This window comes from Notamacropus eugenii, chromosome 3 (assembly GCF_028372415.1).
Source record: "Notamacropus eugenii isolate mMacEug1 chromosome 3, mMacEug1.pri_v2, whole genome shotgun sequence".
Lineage (NCBI taxonomy): Eukaryota > Metazoa > Chordata > Mammalia > Diprotodontia > Macropodidae > Notamacropus > Notamacropus eugenii.
Window position 1 is genome coordinate 186,102,412 of NC_092874.1, and position 25,740 is coordinate 186,128,151.

Below are 25,740 nucleotides of genomic sequence, written 5' to 3' on the forward strand. Positions count from 1 at the left end.
TACAAATCACTTTTATTAAATATTCACTGCATCAGAGAAGAATTTTCTCTCAGAAGTTCATCTCACACTTAGTAATCTGTTATATTTAATGTTCAAGGTTGGTTCACATGCTAATCAAATATTAAAATGTTTGTGATCTTTTTAAAACTCAACAAATGTTTAGTAAGTGGCCCCTATATGCAAGACACTCATAGGTAATAAAGGAACTAAAGAGATGCAGGGTATCTCCAAGTCTTTAAAATTTAGTGAAGGACTTGTATTTTCCTATGCCCTCTGCTTAATCATCTCAGTTCATTTTTCTCTATTTCCAGAGAGCTTGTAAGATTAATAACCATTAGATTTTTTTTTATTTACATGGATGGGGGGGAGGAAGGAATTTAGCATCATCACTCTATCTTATTCATAAGCATGTACCCTTTTGGCCTCAAGTAGGTAATTTTCTGTTTCTATTTGTTCCTGTATACTGGGGAAGTCCTAATTGGTCTTAATCTATATAGTATGTATGAAGTAAGGTACATCCTTGCCATCTGCCCTTTTATTGTGCCCTGAGTATTTCTAGAACTTTCCATCCACACTGATTTTAAATTTTCTTTCATGTACTAGACTAGACATTTTTATGTAAAAAATCATCTGCCATGTCTACCATAATATTTTCAGTGGTGTCCTACTCTTTGTGACCCCATTTGGGGGTTTTCTTGGCAGAGATACTGTGCCACCTCGCTTCCCCTAAAATCATCTATATCTAATCTATATAGGTATACATTATATCATCTATGTATACAAGTCAAATCAAGAAGTATTTATTAAGTGCCTATCACATGTCAGACAATCTACTACACATTAGTTTGTGAGCTTCTTGAGGGCAGGATTACTTCACGCATCTTCTTCATCAGAGAATTGATAAAATATTTAAATACGCAGAATAAGGACTTTCATTGGACTCTTTCTTCTGTTTTGTTTTAGAGATCTTTAAAACATAGATAGAAATAATAAATCATGTTTTTATTAATCATACTACATCATTATAGCAAAAGAAACAAATATCATGTTGTAAAAAATATTTCCTTTTACAGGTTTAACCCACCTAGACTAATTTACTGCCTAGTACATAATAAGACTAGATTCAGCCATATTTCCTAACTTAAGAAAATTAGAGAGCAGTGTGGCAGGCTGGAAAGTGGACTGAATCTGGTCCTAGGACTTATTCTACTACATATGCTAGATGACCTTGGGCAAGTCATTTCAATCCTCAGTTTTCTTAATTATAAAAAAGAGGGGAAGGGATGGATGGCTGAATTGGATGACCTCTAAGATCCTTCCAACTCTAAATATTAAATTATGAAGGAAAGTTTAAAAAAAATAAGTAATGTGCTCATTTCCCCAAAGGGCAAGGTTTATTGGATTCTACAAAAATTTTAATTCATTGCTCTGTACTTCTACCTGCCAAGCTTGCAATCTCTTACCTATATGCTCACCACTATTAATAATTATGTAGCTGTAAACAATTTTTAAATGTCAGTGAGCTGTTATACTTTTTTGTTACTTACCATTAAATCTTTTATCCATACCTACCATATAGTGATTTTAAAAACTTGAAACAATGAAATTAAATCATGTATCAGATTCTTTATGTTTATGAAATTCATAGCTTCACAGAATCTGAGTTTAAAGAGACATTGGTGATCATCTACTCCAGTGCTTTCATTGATCAATCTTTAGCTATATGTATTACTTTGGAATATCTGTATATGCATATACTGTCTATATGCAAATTAAACAGAATCTCCTTGTATTAATAGCAGCTAATACATGACCCGATTATAGCTAAAAATTCATTACAAATTTCTTCTCATAAATCCAACCTAATCTTACCCCATTATAAATTCCAGCTCCAATTAAACACTTCTAATTATAATCATTAGCAGTGAATTCTGACTTTGCAGTAGGCATGATTAGCCATGTAGAAAATAGTCGGTGTAACAACTCTATGTGCTGTGAGAGCATTTCCAATCCACTCGTGTTCATTACCAAAGAATGTGTTTCTAGCAGCCTAAACAAGCAATGCTTTCATTTTCATGAAACTCCAAATCTATGTTTTAGGGGAGCAGTTTTAAAATATACCCATACTAGAAACTGGAAAAGTAAGGAATGAATTCTCTTGTCCTACAAAATCATCCTAATTTCAGCGAACCTCCAGTTCTTTGTTAAATCTCCAAGAATGTTGCCATTATTTATATTTCAGTTTGACAGAATGTGTAAGTTACCAATCATTATGAAAGTAAATAGATCCTAACTTTAGCTAGTTTTGCTGGGAAAACACAGTTTGACTACCATGAATATAATAAAATTTGATGTAGTTAAATACAAGCAATAATAATCTTAAATGCAAGTGAACTAAAATTATCTATATAATAAAAGAAAAGAAATAGGCAGAATGGATCAGAAAAAGACGTCATCAATTTTCTACATACAAGAAACATACTTTAAAATATGAAGAGATAAAGTGAGAGAGTTGAATAAAATTTTTTATGCTTTGGACAAATATAAAATATTAAATATAATAAACCCAAAGGGAGTAAAATATGGAAATATTCTCTACACATGAAAATATTCATAGAAGCACATTTTTGTGGTAGCAAGAAGCTAGAGATAAAGTAGGTACCTATCAGCTGGAGAACACCTGAACAAATACAAGAATGTGTCATAAGAAATGAAAATGTAAAGAAATCTGGAAAACATGGAAAGACTTGTAAGAGTTGACTCACAGTAATAAAAGCAGAACCAAAACAACATATGCTACTACAGTAAGATAAATAAAAATAATGCTACAAGGAAGCCAAACTAAAAGAAATGGTGCAAGATCATATTATGGTATTCCATCTGCAGTTGGGAATTGCTCTAATTCTAGAACGATTCTGCTTTGCAGCATATGTTTGTCAGAGTTCATCATTCCCTCAATAGGGACAAGGCTTCTTTTCTGAAAGTAAAAAAAAAACAAAACTCAAACATCTTTTTCAGTCAATGTTTTATAGTCAGATGATGATGCCCAGATCCAACAGGATTACCTAGACTTCTTACAATAGCTATGGTACAGCCTTGTATGAAAATGTATGTAAAAATATTGTGTACTCAATGACAAATCATGTAAAATATGTGATTTTAGCAAAAGAATGTTAAAAGTTTTTTCAAGATGTAAAATATTGTAAGGATTATTGCGTAAGTCAAAAATGTAATTATTTACCTCATCCTAATTTATTTGCCCATCACTGTGACACTACAGCTGATGACTCCAGTAAAAGCTAGACACAGAGAAGCTCCTCACCCTTGTTCCCAGCGGAGCTGCTCCTAGTGTGACAATGGCCCCATTGTACCACTATTAAGACTAAATGAGTCCAGAAGGAAGCAAGAACAGACAACAGAGAGTGTATGCCAAGGCACACATCAGGGAGAGATTATGTGCCTGGACTACATACCCAATAGAAGCTTCATGGCACACAAGGTCATCTGAAAAGAGTGGCTGGTGGGAGTAATGCAGTGACATCACCAGAAGGAATCAATCACCATTCAGCATCGGAGACAGTAGGGTCCCCTCCACACATAGACCCCTCCATAAGTGCTCCTTAAGTATAAGCCATTTCTTGAATGTCTCTTTGGTATGTCCTCCCCTCCACTGATGTTGTGCATATTTGTAGCACAATGTGCCCTAGGTTTATGGAGGAAATGTTTTATTGCTACTTTTCTTGTTATGTTATTTCATTAAATGCCTTTCGTCTGTGTCATCTGGTTAACTAGCAAAAGCAAAAACATCACTGGGGCACTCTGAGCTATGGGTCTTGAGCTGGTACAGACTCACAACATGCCTTAAACCTGGTGTGGCCTTGTCTGAGGGAGTCATGTGCAAGTTGGGGGATATTCCTGCATCTCACTACTAAAGGTGTTGAGCACTGGCCAGATGAAAATGTAATTGGAAAATATTTACAACATAAATAAAAATATAATAAAACAGATAATATTACATTTTAAAACTATGTTAACATGTGTCCCACAGGGATCTTTTTGTATGTATTAGTGGTCTCCTTTCTATTTGACTTTTTTAGCTTGCTCAGCAATCTTTGATTGGTAATTAACAGAAATCTGATAAATCCACACATATAAATAGAAGCTGCCTTCAACTGTTCTCTGTGCTATGGTCTCAAGTAGAAATACAATTACTTAGCAAGACGTGATCTAATTAAATCTAATTATCTGCTTCATTTCTCCTTTTCCTGGTACTAGAATTTAGATACTACCTTACACTTCCTTGACTAAAACAACCTCCCTGACTATACCATAATTGAATAGGGAGTACAAAATAAGTATAAAATATGTCATAATTCGCTTATTCATCAAATGCCTACTGTGTACAAAAATTGAATAGTTTGTACTTGTCTAGTGCTTTGAAATACATAGTATGTTTTAATGTATATTTTATCATCTGATCCTCACAATAGACCTGTGAGGTAGAGAGGCAGAATTTTTATATTTATCCTGGAGATGAGGAAATTGGGACCTAGGAAAATTAAGTAAATTAATTGACCACACTGAAAGAGTCATTAAGTGATAGAACAGAAAAAAGAATCCAAGTATTAGTCGAATATCCTTTCCATTATCCTTATTTACATTTTTTTGGATTTGAGGACAATGAAGTGGTTTTTTCCTCAAATTCCTTTCTACTACAACATAGGAATGGTAGTATAAGCCCTTCCAGGAAGTTGCTTGCCAGGATCTGAAAGCATTCTTATTTTTTTCTTCCTTTCTTTAATTTTTTAATTAAGGTCAGAGCATCAAGATGTTGATTCTTGGCCAATGGGGTGAAAAAAATCTTCATTGCATGACTGTGCATGTTTGTTGAGTTATGATGAATGCATGTAGAACTGCTTTGAATTTTCAGGTTGTTGTTCCTACACTGAGTGCCTAAGCAATGTTTCTAATGGTCTATCTGTCCATGCAGAGCTTGCTCAGAAGGACAACAGATGTGTTCCTTAGATTCCTCCCTGATGTTCATTTTCTTTAACCTAAAGTAATGCTAAAAATTCACATGGGGCAATAGTGTTTGGGCTCAAAAAATATCCTCAGAACTTCAATGGATCTCTCAACTCATCGATGTAGGTATCTTCTGTAATAAGACAAATCACAATCCATCCATTCTTTCTCATCCTGCATGATTCTTTTCCATGTCCTCCCATAAATTCCCAACAGGAGAACCACTCAACATTCTAGGGACTTTCCTCTGGTTCAATTGACATTACCTGGATGTTAATGTATCATGAATGTTCAAAACATGATTTTGTTTTATTCTTCACACATTTGCATGATGAGACACCATCTAAACCTATAGAGACAATAAAAAAACAAGCAAATTAACTATTAACTATTGTAATTGCATTCAGATTCTTTGCTATGGATTTTAGTCATGAATCACCAGCTTCTTTTTAAGTAATCACAATTCAGTTGAGAAAAATACCATTGGAATACAGTCTTTACAATCTCACTGACCTATTTTCCCTTCATAGAATTTCAAACTGAAAGGGATCTATTTCAGTGATTCTTCAATCTAACACCTTCATTATACAAATGAGTAAACTGAGGGCCAACAAGTGGTAGCACAAGAAGTTAGTGGCAGCTTCAGACTTTGTGTTTATGTTTTCTGTCTCAGAATCAAGATCTTTTTCTAATTCTTCCACATTTCAAAAATAAACAAAAACAAAAATAAAAGAATTTCACTAGAACTCCTATTTCCATTACAGTTTTACCCAAAGGATTAGGGAAGAAAAGATTCAGCAAATGTAGTTAAGGCAGCAAGAGCAAAATCAGGGCCAGGTATATTGTCAGAGGATCCATTTCATGGCATACTGTGCCTAATTAAGTTATTCTTCACTCTCTTTGTGATCTTCAGTGCCTCTACCCAGCAGTACTTTCTCAGACCATTACCCCTGCTCTAATTTCACTTTCATCCCATCCTAATTGCTATCCTTAACCAGTTCAGTTCTATATGGTTCCCTTTTTCTAAATTTCTTGTCCCCTTTTCCCATCTGCATTCATGCTGGATTACTACCCACCATTCAATTCCACTGTTCATGATCATATGCTATGAATAAGTATAAGAATACATATAAGTATATATATGGATATAAAAATATAAATAAATATAAGTATATATATATGGGACTTCCTATAAGAAATCCCATAACTCAGCTGAATGATCCCACTACAAATTCATGTCACCTAACCACAACTGGGCTCTTGCTTCACTGATACAAAGCTTTTATTCTCCCTCAATTGATTCTCCCCCGAATGATTCTCTCTCATACTGCCCACTGAGACTTTTCAAAACCTTCTCATTTCTCCTAAAAAATTCCTCTTCCCTCACCCTCTCAGTTGAGGACCTTACCTAAGACTTTACTGAGGAAATAGAGGTCATTCTCTCTGTGCTCACTCTTTTTTCATTTTCTTCATCTCAAAATACCTTTTCATCATTCATCATTACCTCACTCTTTCCTCTCATCTCTCATAATGTGGTAGCCCTTCTCTTTGCCAAAGCCAACCCCACTAGATTTTCCATTAATCTCATCTCCTTCTGTCTTCTGCACTAGATTGTTCCTTCAATCATCCTCAATTGCTTTCTAATCTTTAATCTTTCCAATATACTAGTATCTTTCCTACAGCCTGTACGCATTCCTAATCTCCTCTATACTTAAAAAATCCAATAATGGATTCAACTCTCCCCAATATTATATTGTCCTATATTGTCTTTCTTTTCTCTGCCAGACTCTTAGAAGAAGAATTAAAAAATCTGCCTATATTCCCTTCCCTTTATTTCCTTTCTTCTCATTCACTTTTTTTTTTTTTTTAAGGGAATTGACTTGCTGAGAGTCACACAACTAGGAAGTGTCTGAGGTCATATTTGAACAGAGGTCCTCCTGAATCCTGGGCCAGTGCTCTATCCACTGCACCACCTACCTGCCTTTCTTTTACTTCTCAATTCTTTACATTCTGGCATCCATTCTCATCCTTCAACTGCTCCCACCAAAGTTACTGATGAAATCTTAGTTGCCAAACCTGATGATTTTTTTCTGTGTTCATCTTTATTGACCTCTGCAGAATCTGACACTGTTAAATCCTATATCCTCCTCAATAAGCTTTCTTTTTCTTTTTTATTGATTGATTTTTACAACACTGATCTCTACTGATTCTCCTTCATAGTTGTATGATTGCTTCATTTCCAGGTTCTTTTGTTGTCATCATCTATATCTCACCATCTAACAAGGAATGAGCCTCAAGACTCTGTCCTGGATGTTCTTCTCTCTATATACACTCTCTCACTTTGAGACCTCATCCAGTTCTATAGGTTCATATGGTATCTTTCTGAAGATCTATATATCCAGCTCTGTCTGTCTCCTAATATCCAGTAGTGCATCACCAAAATCCAATCTCATAACGATCTTGAACTCAACTTGTCCAAAATAAAAATCATGTTTTGCCCAAAACCAATTCCTTGCATTTTAGTTTATTCTGTATAAAAACATAGGTAGATATCTCCCCCAAAAAAATACATTCCTCAAAATTAGAGAATGTTTAATGTTTTATATCCTCCCCCACACCCCACCCCTGTACCTAACACCTTGGTTGACATAGGTTAGATACTTAATAAATGCTTGTTAATGGATTTTTTTTAATAATACTCAGGGGCCTTAGACCTCTCCCACTCCCAACTTGTCAAACACACACATGTATCCATAGACATTGTGGAAAAAAATTTATCATTACCCTTAGGAAAAAATTTAGACTAACTAAAGGTAACAAGCAGTATTACTAGAGTCATCTTTTGTTCTAGGACACCAGTTTCAAATAGTACAGTGGTAGGAAATAGTCATTAATCAAGGGAAAATTCAGTAAGGCGAATCATGAATCCAACCCCATTTTTTTGCTTGGAGAATAATACAAAACATTATCATCTTTTTGAGAAGCTGTATCATATTTTTCACTTATCATGTGTTTCTTATAAAAAAAAAAAGGACCCTATAACATAGCCTCTAATCCTCCTACGTTCCATCTGGAAATGCCACGCATTTGGGCCATATGCTGCCAGTCATCTTGAAAAGGTTCACCATTTAGATATGCTTGGAAATATACACAAAATAAAATTCCATAATGTTAAATAGCTTGATTTTTATATATGTTAGCATGAGATAACATGTCTATGTAAGACATGTATTAAACACATTAAAGAGAAGACTTTTTTTTGTTTTTTTTATGTCTCCAATATTGTTCTTTGATTTTAAGTGCTTGCCTTTTATATTCATTTTTTTTAATCCAGGGTCTGTATCTGGTCTGTAAAATCTGTGTAGGGGATTATAGAAAAGACCTAAGTCTGGTAAGCAAATTATATTTGAAGTTATTTAAATATTTTGTTTATTAACCAATACGCATTGATTAAGCACCTACTATATTCCAGGAACTAATAGTTATTATAGTGTATAATGGTTATTATAGTGTATAGAAATGGAAGATTTATTAGGAATTCCTCTGACAAATATAAGACAATTCAAAAACATTACAGCTCTGGATTATATGTTTGAGGTATCTTTGGAACTTTAATGGGACCATATACTTTCTTTGTCTTGTGGTCCACAACTTACAAAGGGGCAGTGGGTTCCCTACAGTTCCACACTGGACCCATCTTTCTATCAAAAAATCAAAATTTTCCTAACCTTAATTTAAAATGTTTCTGGATTATTTTTTGAAGAACTTAATGAAGCTCTTTGTCAGCAATGAATGCATGCTGCCTTCTTTCTTAACTTCTCAGAAGCATTTCTAATAAAGCAGAGAAAAGTTACAGACAAAAGCTCTCAATCATGAAATACAGAATGCCTAGAGAAACATGCTCCAAATTGGAAAACACAAAACTTATAAAGCAAACATGCTGCCAGTCTGAACCTATTACAGGTGTTTAGAGTACAATTTGGAAGGCCTTTGCAGAAGACTTACTTCTGCATTAAATGCTAAAAGCAACAGGCCTGTCATTATCGGTACATTTTAAGTCATGAAGGGAAGGCTGGACTCTTCAGAAGATAGCCAAGAGAGGAAGTAAACTGTTCAAAAGAAGCAACAAGGGAAGTATACAATAAGGGTGGTAGAGGGCCAGTCTGGCATGATATTATTCAAATCATAGAAGGGAGAGGAAGGAAAGTGATCCAATAGTGAGGTTGCTCTTCAGCCTTGGTTCATCCAGTCTAACTCTGGTAACTCTTAATCAGTGTGGGAGAAAACTGAATCCCCATCTTTTCCAACAAAGCAAATCACTGAACCTCTAACACGACAGTCAGTTAAACCTCCAAAATCATGGCAGTACTCTAAACCAATCTACAGCAATTTCTATACACTATTGAGGCAATGTAGGGTAGCACTGAAACCAGTGAATGCACAGTTATTATGGGCCTCACCCAAGCCAGGTGGCATAGTGGATAAAGCACTGGACTCTGAGTCGAGCAATCCTAAGTTTGAACCTTGCCTTCATAAAAGACGGCTGGATTCTCATATCTGCTTCTACATTGAATCTGTTGTGATATGTTGTTTTGGGTGAAGTATATGAAGAAAACCTGACCTCGTATAGATATGTGGGTGAAAAAGAGAGGAATATTTTAAAAAGACAAAAAGCATCTTAATATTTTTATGAAAATAGTTTTGACCTTCAAACACCATGAATAGAACCTCCAGGGGTACTTAGGCTGCACTTTGAGAACCATTGATCATGGATTCACACAGATCATGAATGGAGCCACAGAGTAGCCTATTGTCACACAGCATCCTTTCCAGAGTAAATTCCCTAATTCTCACTCACTTTAGAGATAGCCCTGAGGGGTTAAGCAGTTTCTAGAATTTCTGCTCACTAAGCCCTCACTGTCCCACAGATTATCAATTAACCAATCAGAGCTAAATAACTTTTACAAATATAATATACCTACACGATGTATTAAGAGCTGTTTGTACAAAAACATTGACCCAAATTCAAGGATATTCTCTCCTACAAGTTTATACAGAGTCCAGAGGAAAGCAAGCTAAATCTTAGGAAGCTCTTGCAGAAAAGAGGTAACAGCTCCTTGTCGGATAGAAGTCATTTGCTTTTCTTCATGGGATCCCCATGAAATTTGCCTGAAGTGTAACCCTCTACTGTGCTCTTACAGAATTCTAAATCTGCATTTCCTTAGTGTATCTAGTTTATCCTTGGCCTATGTCTTGGTTACTGATACATTAGCTGCCATAAACTTTTGTAGTTCCATGGACACTGCTACCTTTATCAATAGTATTCAGCTCTCCTTCTTCACACCCCCAGTCTCTTGATATCCTCCAGTTACAGGGTCCTCAAAGCCCTCAGAAGCTTGACTACACATGTAATTCTTTCAAGCAAGTGAAAGACTCATTTGTGCTTAGTTTTTACCTTTAATTGACTCTATAACTCACTAAAATTCATTCTTACCTGATAAAATCATAGGATGTAGAACTTCATTAGTTATACTGATTGGAATTGAGGGGTGTGGAAAACTCTTATTATAGTATTTTTAATTTGATTACCATTCACAGAGCAAGATATTGAAAATGTGGGAAGGCAGTGGAGATAGCATGTCAGCAGGTTATTGTGATATGAGAGAATGGATCTCAAGATGCCTAGGATGGTTAGTTCAGTTGGAGTTGAGGTTCAAGCATTGCCTCTCACTTAATGCTTTCCTCCTTGTTGGTATAGACCTCTGAGAGTAATGTGGTTCCAAGAGAACACATGTAACATCTCCCTATATTAGAACATGAACAGTTCAATCACAGTCCTTGTGATTGTTTACTTGTATTTTCTTGTTTGTATTTCTCTTGACTATTGTGCTAGTATTTCAAAGTTTCAACCTAGCTCTGGCCTTTTTATCAGAAACTCTTGAAAATCCTCTTTCACAGAGTTAGTTGTTATTTTAACAATTAGAACAAATTTTTGTTTTGCCTAGTTCACAAACAAAAAAAAAAAGAAAATCCTCTAATTTAAGGTTTATGTGTATCTCTGTAGGATTATACTTAATTAGATAAAACAAATTATTTTTGATCGATAGCCTATAACTTTTGCCTTCTAGAACATCATATTGCAAGCTCTCCATTTCTTTACAATAGTGACTGACAAATCTTGTGTGATCCAGACTGTAGCTTCCTCAAAATTCTTTCTAGCTGTTTGTAGTATTTTTTTTGCCTACAAACTCTGCATTTTGGCTATAATAGTCTGATGATTTTAAATTCTCTCCATGATTTGTTTTCCATATCAGTTGTTTTTTATGAGATACCTTACACTTTCTTCTAATTTTCTTCAGTCTTTTAACTTTGATTTGTAATTTCTTGTTGTTTCAGTCATTCATTTTTTTTCAACCATTTTACAGTTCAAAGATTCTGTTGCTTTATACCTTTTGTGCCAAATTATTCTTTTTAAATTATTCTTTTTTAATTTTTTCTATGAGAACTCTCATTGTTTTTTTAATTCTTTCTTTTAGCACTCTTATTTCACTTATAAATTCACTTTCAGTTTTTTTTTAATCTTTTCTAGGTCTAGCTGAATTTGTACCCAAGCTGTGCTTTTACTTTGAAGCTTTCCTTGTAGATAATTTGGAGTCACTCTTTCTTCCTGGTATTGTATCTTGGATGTCCCTGTCACCATTTTTACTGTGGAAATCACGTTTCATTTTTTGTTTGCTCAGTCTTCCAGCCTCACCTTCTGCCTTCACACTTTGTATCAGAGTCAGATTCTGCATTATTTGGGAGGAAAATGTATGCCGTGTGTTTAGTTCTGCTTTGGGTCTTCTTTGATCTTGCTGTTCTTTCAAGGTACTGAGTGTTGTACCATTACAGGACTGCAGGTAAAGTTTAGGATTGGTGCCTGTAAAGCTTTCAGTACTCCAAAAGCAGTGTGATTCAAAGAAAAATTTGATTGTTTCCTTTCTGTTCCAAACTACAAATACTGCTAATCCAGGTTTTAATTAGCTTGGATTTGGATTTGGATTAGATTGGAGTTTGCCCTTGGTTGGGTCTCCAGTAAACTATTAACTGAACTCACAGCCATTGTCAATCATCTAGAAAGCTCCACAATTTCCGAATAACATAACTGCTAGTACCCCTTTGGTCTAGGCTTCCTGCTCTTTTTTGCTTATTTGTTTTTGTTTTTTGCTACAGACTTCAGATGAGGCTGAGTGTTGGATCTGAGGTCCTGGTTTGGTTCCAGGATCAGAGACACACAGCTGCTACTTGCTTCTGTATTTGTTCCTTGTTCAGTACATAGGCTAGAATGTTGAACCACTCCTTGTCCTGGACCAATAGCCCTAGGAACAAATCCCTCCTTAGTCTGTACTAATCTGTGACCCAACACTGGGTAGTTGGTAACAGAGCTCCAATTTAGCACCTATTCCTGCTCCCCATGGGCAAGATCAGGTCCTTTTGTGCCAGTCTGGGACCTCTTCTTGCCCTGTAGTACAGCCTTGGTTCATATTCTAAGCTATAATTCTCCATGGGCAGTTCTTCACTAGATCCTATACTCCGTGTCCACAAAGCTTTCTATCCTGACCTCAGCTAGGAAAAATGACTTCTTGTGAATTTTTCATGACTTTCCAGATCAGGATGAGTATGGCACATTTTCTAGATTTTTATGGAACAGTTTTATATACAGTTCAGTTTACTTCTTCCTGCTACTTTGCCATCTTGGCTCTGTGAAGCTAAATTGATATGAAAAATTAATGGAAAATAATGAGCAAATTAGGAATTTAATGAGTGGGAATTAATACCAGTACTACTGAGATACTACTACTACTCATTCACCCTAAGATGGGGAAAAGTTCACTGTAACCAATTTACTCAAGTTTTTCCATAAAACTAAATGAACTATATATCGCTATCATTAGAACCAAATTCCTTTTATTTAGTCTTCTATAGAAGGGAAAAATAATTCTCTTCAAAACTACTATTATCTTCAAACTGCCACCAACTGTACAAGCATTTTACATGGGTACAAGCATTTTAAAGATTATTGACAACAATAATTAATACAGAATAATGATGACAAATAGTCAAATAAACCAAATACAGAATGATATGAGACTATTCTGTCCAAGAATGTGACATTCTAAATTTAGCATGAAAGAAAATCAATAAAGCAAAAAGAGGGAAATGTACCATGGTGGTGCTGGGGAAGGGACAGTTATCTACTGAAAACACCAGTCAGAAGTATACAGAGGTATAAAACTATTTCAGTTATTTTCAAAACATCTATGGTCACTTGGGAAAGACTTTTAAAAGGAACAAAATCCTGACAAGGGTCTTATAGAACACATGTTTAAATGTATGAATAATAGAAAGTGATTCTGGAAAATGAGTGTGAATAAAATAGAAAAAAAGCAGAGGTAACATGAAGAATCTCTAGCCACACAGTTATGTAGGTATTAAAAAGTGTTTAACTGCCTGCCATAGTATTTGTCTTTCTATTCAATTCAATTCAAAAAAACATTTATTAAATGCCTATTATATATCTCCATTAAAGTCACTCTTCTACCTCATGATGCCTTAGAGATAACCCTAGATTCCCAAAAGCTATGTTAGTGTAGTACAAGCTCTGGAAGGTCCTGCTAAATAAAATTTTGCTAGAATATAGATGATAAACAGACAATCATTAGAAGTGAAAAGATGGAGATAGGAAAATCTGTTCAGAGTTTATTTTAAATGGCCCAAGGGCATAAATGGTCATTTCTCAAAAGAAGAGGGCAAGTTATCCAGAACCAAGAGGAAAAAATACTCAAAATCATGCAAATATACAATAATGCACATTAAAACTTCTCAGAGATTCTGCCTCACCCTCATTAGAAAGATGGCCAAAAAAGGAAAATGGCAATTGTTTGAGAGCCCCTGCAAGGACAGGAACAATAATGCATTAGCAGTGTTATTTTAAAGCCATTCCAGAAAGCAATTTGGTGCTATACCCTAAAGGTCACTATACTGCGCAGAAACTGAGATCTAATGGTTACTTAGAGACACATGGAATCAACTCCAACCAGTCTGCTAGGACCAACTGTAAAATTTTTAGTGTGAGCACCTAAATCTTGTCATGGCTTGATCTATGGTTTTGTTTATAATCTAAATTTAAGAAGGTGATGAAGAAATCTTAATAATTCAGAATAAACTTAAAAGTGTGTCAAGGGTTCTTTTATTCCCAGAAAATTGGTTATTAAACATTTACCAATACATCCCTGCCACTATTAGACATAGACTCCAAAGAGATCAAAGAAAGAGGGAAAGGACCCACAGGAACAGTAATATTTGGCACAATGCTTTTTGTTGCAATAAAGAACTAGAAACAAATGGTTTTTAAAGCCCTATATAATCTGGCTCCATTCTACCTTTTCCAAACTTATTTAACCTTACTCTCCTATACTGTTTTCCAGATAAACTCTTCCCTGCATTCAGAATTTCACCTCCCTGCTGTGTAACTGGAATGCATTCCCTCCTTACCTTCTCTTCTTAGAATACCTAGTTTCCTTCAAGGCTCAGTGCCTGCACTATTCTACTAATGCTCCTAGTTATTTGTTCCTTCTGACTCCACAGATTATCAGGTCTGTACTTATTTGTTTAACATGTATTGCCCGATACAATGTAAGTTTCTTTAGGGAATAGGCTTGTTTTATATTTATATCCCCAGTCCCTAGCACTGGAGCAGGTAGGTGACACAGAGGATAAGGCCCCAGAAGACTTGAATTCAAATCTTTCCTCAGACATTTACTAGTTGTGTGGTCCTGGGCAAATCACTTAAGCACTCAGCCTTAATTTCCTTATCTGCAAAATGTGGATAATAATAACAACTACCTTACAGGGTTGATGTGGGGATCAAGTGAATTAATATGTGCACACCTTAAAAGATACATAAATGCTAGGTATTACTATTAGCACAGAACCTTGCATAGGATAGATGGTAGAACTGGCCCAGAGGGCAGAATGAGACTTAATGGATGGAAGAAAATGGAAAGCCAGATTTTATTTCAACATAAAGAAAAACTTCCTAACTATTGGAACTATCTGCAAATGGCAGATGCTTTCCAAGGGTCCTTCCAGCTCTATGATTCTAAATTCTGAGTGTTATGAAAGGAAGAAAAAAAATGATTTAACAACTTTGAAGCAAGGAGAGGATAGAAATTTGGGTTCGCGAAAAGAATTAAGTTTGCACGAGTTAGGGTGTCCTAAAATACAGTACTTTTCTCTCAATAGCTATTCCATAATATTACTATTAGAAAATGATGCAAAAACAAGTCAAAATCCTGAAGCGCACAGAAACAGCTAGTCATTTTTATTAATGAGATACTGCCTCCTGCAGCACAAAAGGAAAACAGCTTTCAGTACTCATGCATTCAGGCTGCCTTTCTGGAGCCCTTTCCTAACAGCTAATGCAGACAATTTAGCTTTGTTGTGTGTTTGGAGTTTTTGTGAGTGGTTGTTTCCCTCCTTCTCCCCTTCCTTTTCTATAATTTTTTTTTAATTATGAGATAAAGGATGTTCAAACTTTAAATGAAAAATAAATCTGCAGCAGTAGCTAGAGGAAAATATTTTCCGAATGAAAATGAAGCCAGTGCTCAAGTGTGTCATCTCATTTTGAACATTCTCCTGGGGCTACTGTTCTCCCCTGTGCTTTGTTTGCAATTGAACAAAGAGCAGTTCTTTTCCACTTGCACTGATTTTGCTTGAATAGATCACTAAAAAACAAAACAAAACAACCCTCTGATAGCAAATATGACTGGCTGTGAAGAACAGGTAATTTTTAAAGAATAAATAGGGTATGTGGTTAGTCTAAATATGCCTGGAATGATTTATTAGTTTTGTAACAGTTCAATAAGTGCTTGACTTTGATGTGGAGGTTTTAGATGGGGGGAAAGGTGGCAATTTTAACCACAGAGAAATGGCCCCTTGCTCTTGGCGCTTAGCAAAAGGTGATGGAAAATATACTCAGAATTCTGGATTGTTTTACACATAGGCAAAGTAATTGCATACTTACATAGTGAGAATTTTTTTCCTAGGGAGGTAGAAAGGTCCACTCTCCACAAAGCTCCTTTGCCCTGGACTTTATAACACTATCTTGCCCTCCTATATGACTTGAAATTCCCACCATTGGAATAAATAAAAAAGGTTAAACACCAAAGACAGTGACTAATGAAGGGAAGTAAAATCAGACAGTATCTCCAAAAATCTTCCATTAAAATACACATAGTATCTGAAAAGTTATTCTTTTTCTCTTCCACTAGCCCAAATTGGTCTATGAGATGAACTAAATCCAAGTCCTTAGAACCTCCGGTGATGAGCTAAAAGAACAACAAATTCCAGTGGGAGGAGAAGTCAAGGAACCAGCCCCTTGGGTTGGAGGAATGTGACATGAAGCTGCAGATATAGAAAGTGCAGGCCAAACTAGGGGCATGAGTGTCTGCACAGGGGAAAGAGAAAGGGACATCCTAGGGGAAAGGACTCATGGAAAATTTTACCCATTTGGCAAAAGGCAAAATCCCAGAATGAGATTAAGGAATGGCTAATGGTTTGGCTGTGAAAGGAAATGAGTAAAATAAGACTGGAAAGATAGCCTGGAATCAGATTATGAAGAGCTTTAAAGGTCAGACTAAGGACATTTTTTTTATTCCTCAGAAAATGGATAACTATTTTTTGAGCATTGTGAAGATTATTTTAATAACTCTGTAAAGGATAGATTAGAGAAAGGAGAGAGAGGACAGAAAACCAATTAAGAGGCTATAATATTAATTCAGATGAGAGGGAGTGAGGAACCTGAACTATGCTGGGTGCAGTATGTGTGGAGAAAAAGGAATGGATGCTGAAGGGATTTGGCAGCTGAATGGATATAGAGACTGAGGTCCAGGGGACAGAGATGAGGCCAGGTTGTCAAGTCTGGGTATCTGGCCCAATAGTTTGGTTATATCAACAGAAATAGGAGAAGTTGGACAATGAGGCAAATGGACTTTTCAGAAAAGATGACAAGTTGAATTTGAGTTGCCAAAAGTACAGAAAGCAGGTCAGGGAAGAAACTAGGGTTGGAAATATAGATTTGAGGTGATCAGAATAGAAGTATCACTGAATTCATGGAAGTAAAGGAAGGAGATCATCAAAAGGCAGAATATACAGAGAAGGACAATGACAGAATCTTAGGGAACTTGTATTAATAGGGGAAAAGAGGAGGAAAATGAACTAGTGAACTGAGGAGTGGTTCAGTGGATAGGAGAATTTTTAAAGAGTAAAGTCCCATAAGCCAAGGGAAAGGAAAGTATCATGATGGAGGAGATTATAGTGATATAATCCATAGCCCAGGTCCCCTGGGCTCAAACAGATGTACAATCTTGGGGACAGCTTCAAAAGTTCACTTGTCTCTTTGGTTTATTACTTCTCCCCCATACCTAAACACTTTTCTAGGAATGGGTGACTATTATCACAAACTTTTTAAAAGTAATGCTGTTATTTCTAAACCATTGAATGACCTCACTCATGCATACATGGTTGAAGAAAACCAGAGGCAGAAAAACAATAAAGGCCTTAAATCCTTCAAAGTGGATTCACTAGCTCCCATTCATTTTAATTCTTCTATGCAACATGACTAATGTGAAAATGTGTTTAATAGGAATGTATTTGTAGAGCCCATATAAGATTGCATGCCATCTTGGGGAGGAAGTGGGGAGGGACGGAGAGAAAATTTGGAACTTATGGGAATGATTGTTGAAAACTGAAAACAAATTCATAAATTTGGTGGAAAAAAGAATTTATGCTAGGAAAAAGCTTACTCTGAAGTATAAGCATTCTTATTTATCCTTAGAAGATGGTACATTAGCAGATATAACATAAGGCTGCAATTTTCTCCTAGTTCTCTTTAATATTTGGCTTTTAAAGAACTATCACAGGGCATTCAAATTACATCTTTCCCATTATAATAAAATCTATAATCCTCAAAAAAAATCAGTGGATTCATAGGATGCGCAATTACAAATAAGCTTTAAAAGACTTATTAAATTGACTCACATATGTACTAGTACTGTCCCATGAAGATCCAAGCAAGCCTTTTGTCCTGTCTCTAGGACTTGGAAGCAATCTTGTACCAAGAGAATGATGATAATCAGAAACTAACTGCATTTGTCAATAGAGGAGTTACTAACAATAAGATTTATCACCCCTTGAACAAACTGATGTCCGTAGCAATGAAAAGGATTGTTACTAAAAAAGTTCTAAGACTGTGTAAGGAGTAATATTCCACTGGTATATTAACAACAATCCACTGATTTGTATTTTGATGAGTGCCAAATTATATGCTTTCCAGAGATATGTAGCAGCACTAGCCAACTATGCATTCATCAGGCACCATTAGCCAGGGAAAACTAATATGGAGACAGATGTCCTGTCACAAAGGCCATGTTACATTAAATCTAGAGAGATAATGGAAGGAATTGAAATATATATTATGTATATAATACATATATTTCAAGGAGATATACACACACACACACACACACACACACAAACACATAAAGGAAGCTGAGCTTGTCAAATGAAAGTGCAGTGACAAGTCTGGTATATCCAACAGTATGAAAGATAGACCAGAGTAGGGAGAGGCTTGAAGGTAAGGAGACCAACCACCAGCACTGTAGCTTGCATGATGGGCTGAGAGCCTCCACCAGCCTGAGATAGAGTCCTAACAGAGAAAAGAGTATATGAAGAAGAGAGCAAAAGAATTATGGAAGTAGAATTCCCAAGACTTGACAATGAAGTAGATAGGAGGGGTCATTGGGAGTGAGAAGTTAAGGATGATAGCAAGAAGGCCAGACTAGGTTACTGGGAAGTTGATGTTGTGCTAGATAGTAATAGGGAAGTAAATTTGAAAATCAGTGTAGAGGTGATAGTCGAATTCATGAGCCAATGAAATTGCCATCTGCAGTAGTATAAAGAAACGGGTTCAAGATGGAGCCATGGAAGACAGCTACCATTATCAAATATGACCTGGATGAAAATCCAGCAAAGGACGCTGAGAAGGCGTGATCAGGCAAGTAGAAGGAGAAACAGAAGAAAAAAGAAATCTAGAGAGAAGACACAATGTTAAAAGCTGCAAAGATGTCACGATTAAGATGGAGAAAAGATGTTTGGCAATTAAGAGATCATTAGTAACTCTGAAGAGAGAATTTTTAGTTGAATAATGTCAGAAGCCAGATTTGAGAGAGTTAATGAGAGGAAGTAGAGGCATTTACTACATAAGAGCCTTCTCAAGGAGCTTAGCCACAAACAAGAGGATAAATGGGAAACAATAACAGGGATAGATGGATGCGGTGAGGGTTTTGTTTTTTTTTTTGAAGGTATAGAGGCATGGACTTCTTTCTAAGCAATAGGTAATCAGGGGTGGGGATCCCTTTTTAGAGACAAAAAACTTTTTTCAACTAAACTGAACTGGGGCCTAAGCCAAGAGAAACAAATCTAGGAGGGGACTGCTTGACTTTCTCAAGACTTACAAAAACTACCTGAGACACTCTTTGATTATTTCCCTTTGGGAAAAGAAAGCTATGAGTCTAGAAACACAGCACTGTAGAAAAATAAAAACCACTGCTTTAGTGAGTAACTTGGGGCTTTCCCACCACATTTCAAACCAACTCCTACAAGTAGGGAGGAGGAAGACAGGAGAAGAATAAGAATGTCTCATAAAATCAGTAACATATTAGTGAAAGTTTCACCTGAGTAAGTGTGGTTTAGCTAATCAAAACTACCATATCAAACCCAGTGATGCTACCAGCACTTCAATTCACCATTCATTTATTCATTCAATAAACATTTATTAAACACCTATGATGTTCCATGCACGGTGCTAAAAGCTGGGGATACACATTTTTTAAAAAATACAGTCCCTGCCTTCAAGGAGTTTAAAATCTAATGGAGGAAGACAACATATAAAAGGAAGTTGAAAAGAAGGGAGGAAGGTATTTGATACAGGAACATGGTGAAGAAATCAAAGTAGTCCCGGAATAGTGCAGGTAGATAAAAAATTCAGAGATATTTGAACTGAAATCCCTCTTTAAATAGAAGTTTTAGAATTCATGACCCCATGCTCCAAAAGGGTAAAGTATAGTGATGAAGTAGAATACCAAGAATGATGGGGTCTTGCAGGATGATGTTTCCCCAATAATGAGTTTCCTGGGGTATGGTGAAGTCAGAAAAGTTTCATAGTACTACAACCAAGTGAGAAAAAAGCTTTTTCTCCAGATTAGATTGTTTTTGCATAATAAGAGTAAGGGACCACAGATGGATACCTGGTACCCACAGGTTGTACTGGTACCCACAGAATTCATTTTCTCTGGTTTCAATCTTATTCTAATCCCAATATACTGTGGAAAACAACTAAGTAGCTGAGCCCTAAACAAGGTTTCCTTTGGAAGCAAGTGAGGGAGATGTGAGCCAGAGGGGCACCCACATATTTTCTACAAGATATAATCCAAAAGGGGCTGGGTAAAGTGTTCCTATGTCACAGGTCCTAAAATTCTACCCTTTGGGATTACTGCTATTTAATCTTGAAGACATTTTGGTGGTTGAGTTCTCTATTAAAATTTAACCACTCCCAGTAGGAGGTAGCACCTTAAGTCATTATTAGTTAACACCTTAGTGGGCATTATTAGTTTAATAGCTAGCTAGGCATGGAGAAAAGGAGTAAAGGAGAAAGAAAGGGTCATTAATAGGAAAAGGTGGAAGAATGCCAACTTTGCTAAGATCTGTCCTGGATGTCAATCCTTGTACAGAATTGTATACTTTCCCACTTGGGTCCCCCTGTTTTTTAGATATAAAGCCTAGTCCTATACTTAAAGCTATGAAAGGAGCTCCTGTTCAGGGGGTAGAAGTAGATACTTAATTGAGCAAAACAGGAAAAGCAAACCTGAGGAGATTAATAAATATTAGCCATTGAAAGGGAGTTATAACACTTAAATGCACATTTAGCACAAGTGCAAATATGGCACTTTTTAAAGTCCTAAATTGTACCATATTCTTATGTTCTTTTTAGATTCATTAAAAGAAGATTTGCGTGTGATACAATGAAAAATATATCAGTTCAGAAATGGGGGAGAGTTATTGTTTATCAATGAAAGACAGTAATTTCAAAGTAAGGACTTAATGGAAGGGGGAAATGGATGAAAGATTAACCTAAAGGTAATTGAAATGTTAAATTTTCATATTCAATTTTGTAGCAAGCAAACGTAAAAGGATTATTCGTTAAAGATAATTGATAACAAGCACTCACAATTAAGTATGACTATACACAACAATTCTGTGGGAATATTAGTGCTAGAATCATTAACCATCATTCTATTTATGTATTTCACTTCAACAAATAGCAGGTGGTAAGTGTCTTCCAGATGGAAAGCATAGCCTTAGGTACTAGGTGCTAAAGATAGAAAGATAGATAAGGAGGAAGGAAACAAGCACTTGTTTAAGTACCTACTATGTGTCAGATACTGGGTTAAGTGCATTATAAATATTATTCCATGGAGAATACAACTAAATAACATGTATATAAAATACAAGGAAGAGAGAGATAGTACAAAGCTAAGATTCAGGTAAAGTGCTATGAAAAATTAGGGGAAGGAGAGACCACTTAACTTGGTTTGGGAGAAGAGTAAAAGCAGCTTCCTGACTTGAAGAAGGCATTTATTAGAGAAGAAGCTAGAGGCAAATCTTGAAGTAAGGGAAGGACTTCAACAGATTATAATTGGGAAATTCATCATAGGCAGAAAAGACAAAACTAAAAAAAGCATGGAGTCCAAATGGGTCTCTAAGATTGAATAAAAATAATCTTTTAATGGAAAATATGTAGGTTGATAGTATATTTCTATGGGTTGGGTTTAGTTCGGTGATTTTTTGAGTGTGCCAGATCTTATCAATTGTTAAGGTGCTTCATCATAGCATCAGAAAGATGAAAAATGTGTCTTTTATAGCACTGATCACCAAGAGAAACCATTAAAAGCCACTGGTTATTTTATTTTTCATCAGGCAATTTTCAAGGTTTTTATTTATTCTGTATTGTTTTTTACATTGTGGTACATGTATGCAACTTTGTTTAATTGCTGATAAATGTACAGTGGTTAGACTTCACACAAGTTCCCTATACATCTTTCCACTTTATGCTCAATGGTCTCTGAAAAAAATGCTTTTTGAATTGCATCAGATTTATGTTAAACATAAACTTTGCTCTTTTTTGGAGCACTTGATTTTAAATGTTTGGTTGAAAATGCTACTGAATATTGCAATCTATATAGTATAATGGATAGTTTCTTTTATCAAACTAATCTGTGTTATCGATGTGAATTATCACCTTTTCCCTAAAGTGCACTTAATCTTTTCTTTCTTTGCATAATATTTGTGGTTTCAAGTCATAAGCCTGAAGCAAATAAAAATTCAGTAATTTAAAAGAAAAAAAAGGCATAGCAATGGGACAAGGCAAGACTATAAAGTTCAAGTTGAAAAAAGACTTTAGATATGTCTTATCAAATATCCTTATATTTATGCATAAGGAAACTGAGTCATAGAGCTTAAGTGATTTGCCCTAGGTCACATTTGTAGTAAGCAGCAGGTAAGCTTAGAAGTCAGAGCCTCAGAATCAAGATTCAACACTTTTTTCCACTGAACTACAGTTTTTCCCATCTTTTCCCCATTCTCACATGAGAAATGGGGCAACATTGGCAACAGAAGAGCATTAATGATCCTGAGACATTGATGAGTGATAGCTGATTGTACCTAACAGGCATTTAGATGATAAGGTGATTATGTAATTCTTTCAAGAACTAAAGTAATGAGTTCAACACTTGAATTTGTTTCCTTATTCCCTAATCTTTAAATTATTTGGATTAAAGTGAAGAGCAAAAACATTCAGGAGAAAAACTATCAATATTAAACAATGGTCCACTAAAAAAGAGAGACAAAGCAGTCCAAGTTTAGAGTGCATGTAGAAGAGTATGAGAGTAGGTTGGAACAGAGAGTCAGGGAGTAAAGGTGGATTCTGAAGTGTCTTAAATGCTCAGATGAGGAATCTATACTTTCTTTTATTTAGCAAGCAATGGCGAACCACTGAAGGTGTTTGAAGAAAATAATAACAATCTATGCCACCTTAGGAAGACTATTGGAGAGTCCATGTAAGGACTACATTAGAAAGGAAGCAGACTGAAAGCTAGAAACTCCAGGCTATTATAACAGTCTAGAAAAGAAGAGGTGAGAATGTAACATAGGAGGTTTCAGTGGGAGTGGAAAGAAGAGGATAGTTATGTTCAAATTAAATATTATTTGGCTCAGAAGAGAGGTAAAAAGATACGCTAGCCAGTCTTTACCCTCTAAGAGTTTACAATTGAGTAAAGGAAATAAAAGACATGCGCAAATAACTATAATAAAAGAATATGATAGGAATAAGAAATGAACCTATGATTTCACTGGTAAGGAACTCTCTGACAAGAAAACTCCTTCTACCAGCACAGGTCAATATCTTTTGAGAAACTTACAGTCTTAGAGAATTTTCTAGAACACTAAAAATTTTACTGACTTATCCAGCATCACCTAGTAACTAAGTATCAGATGTGAAACTTGAACCCAGAACTTTCTGGATTTAAAGAAAACATTACATCCACTATGCCACACTGCCATATGTAATAAAAGGAAGTATGTGATAATTGTTACGTGCAAAGTAGTACAAATGTTCGGAGAGATCATTTCTCACTAAGGCATGTTTCTTAGGAGGGGGAGCATTTGAACAAAATCTTATAATGGTTAGGAGGCAGAGACAAGGTAAGTGAAAGGCATTCTGGGAATGGAATGGCACAAAAAAAGACGGGGATGGGAAAGCGTAACGCATCTGGGGATGACAGTGAGTAAACAAGTTTGGTTAGAAGGTAAGGTTCACATACAAGAATAATAGGAAATATTTGGAAAAGAACTATGTAGCCAGTTTGGCGAGAACTTCAGATTCTGACCTAGGAAATTAAGAAATTATCCTGTAGGTTACAGGACACACACACACACATACACACACACACACACACACACACACACACACACACACACACCATACCACAAATAATTACAGTATTGTAAGATATTTCAGAAATTAACTAGTACAACCTAGGCCTAAGCAAGAATGTCTTCTATACCTTTTTAAAAAATCATCAAACTAGAGACAAAACTAAGATGGCAGAGCAGCAAGAAGTACAGAGAACTATTCCCACAAAACTCCTCTAAACATCTAGAAAATGCAACAGATTGAATCCAGATGGGGAAATCCAAGAAAAATACACCATGAGTCATTTGTCCAGCCAAGGTCAACATAGCAAGACAGAAAGAAAGGTACACGGACACTGGGGACAGGATCTATCCAGAAACACTCCAGAGCAGGAAAAGTCTGGGCATAAGGTCAAGAGAATATCCCAGATAAACAGAGAGGCACTACAACTTCATGCACAGTGGAAAAACAGGTGCCAAAAGAAGCCTTATTACTCACTACCCAGTACTAAGTTACAGATCCAGAGTAGACTAAGAAGGGGATTTGTACCCAGTTCTATTACCCTGGGCAAGGAGTAGTCAATGGTCTTAACCTGTGTACCATGAAAGGATGAAGTGAAGAATCAAGCAGAAGTGGTGTGGCTCAGATCACCCCCTCAAGAAAGAATAGGGTTACAGTTCCAACATCTCAGACCAAACGAAAACTTTCAGTTCTGTCACTGAACCAGAACAGCTTCCCTACTGGTTGATAGTGGCTGAGGCTAGCAGTATTTTACTGTTGTTCATACCCAAATCTATATCAGAAACTTTCAGAGTTCAGACAAGGGGAACGGAGGGCAGTTATCTGATTTTGTTCTACATCAGACCACTTTGAAAGAACTGATAGTTCTCAGGTCCCATATCTGACTTACTGAAATAACATAATCCTCAATTCCCCAAGAAAGAAACAACAAGATCAGCTCATGCATTCCCTCCAGAAGTACACAGAACCAGGCCTTAACATCATGTCTGAAGTTAGGAAATAGGCTGGAAAGAATGAGAAAAAAAAGGCCCACCATAAAAAGCTATCATAGTGACAGGAACATTCAAGTCACAAACTCAGAAGAAGAAAATTATTCCAAAATATCTATAAGCAAAGCCTAAAAGAAAAGCTCATCTTGGGCACAAATTTAACTAAAATTCCTAGAAGAGATGAAGCAAGGGTTTTTTAAGAGTTTAAAATTATTTTGTAGGTGAAATAAAAACACTAGAGAAAAAATTGGAAAAGAAATAATAGATATGGAAAACAAAATTAAAAACAGATTTAAAAGTTTGGTATAAGGTATAAAAATTTGTCAAAGAAACAAAACCCCCCAAAAATTAAAATTGACTTTAGAAAAGCCAATAACTCCACAAGGCAAGAAATAATAAGGCAAAGTCAAGACTGAAAAAAATAGAAAAAAAATGTAAAATATCTCATAGCCAAAAACAAATGACCTTTAAAACAAATTAAAGAGAAAAAAATTAAGAATCCCTGGACTACCTAAACCCATAACCAAAAAAAGGAATCTATATACCATATTTCAATAAATCTTAAAAGAAAACTGCCAAGATCTTTTAGAACCAGAAAACAAAGTGGAAATAGAAAGAATCCACTAGTCACTTCCTGAA

General features: G+C 35.7%; 1 long non-coding RNA gene across 1 annotated transcript in view; it reads right to left on the reverse strand.

Moving 5' to 3' along the window:
- Positions 1-4,171: 4,171 nt before the first annotated feature.
- LOC140531319 (uncharacterized) overlaps positions 4,172-25,740 on the reverse strand; it is a 173,734-nt gene continuing 152,165 nt past the window's right edge. Inside the window, exon 4 of the long non-coding RNA XR_011976323.1 lies at positions 4,172-5,371. This is a non-coding gene — a long non-coding RNA (uncharacterized lncRNA). The remainder of the gene's footprint in view (positions 5,372-25,740) is intronic.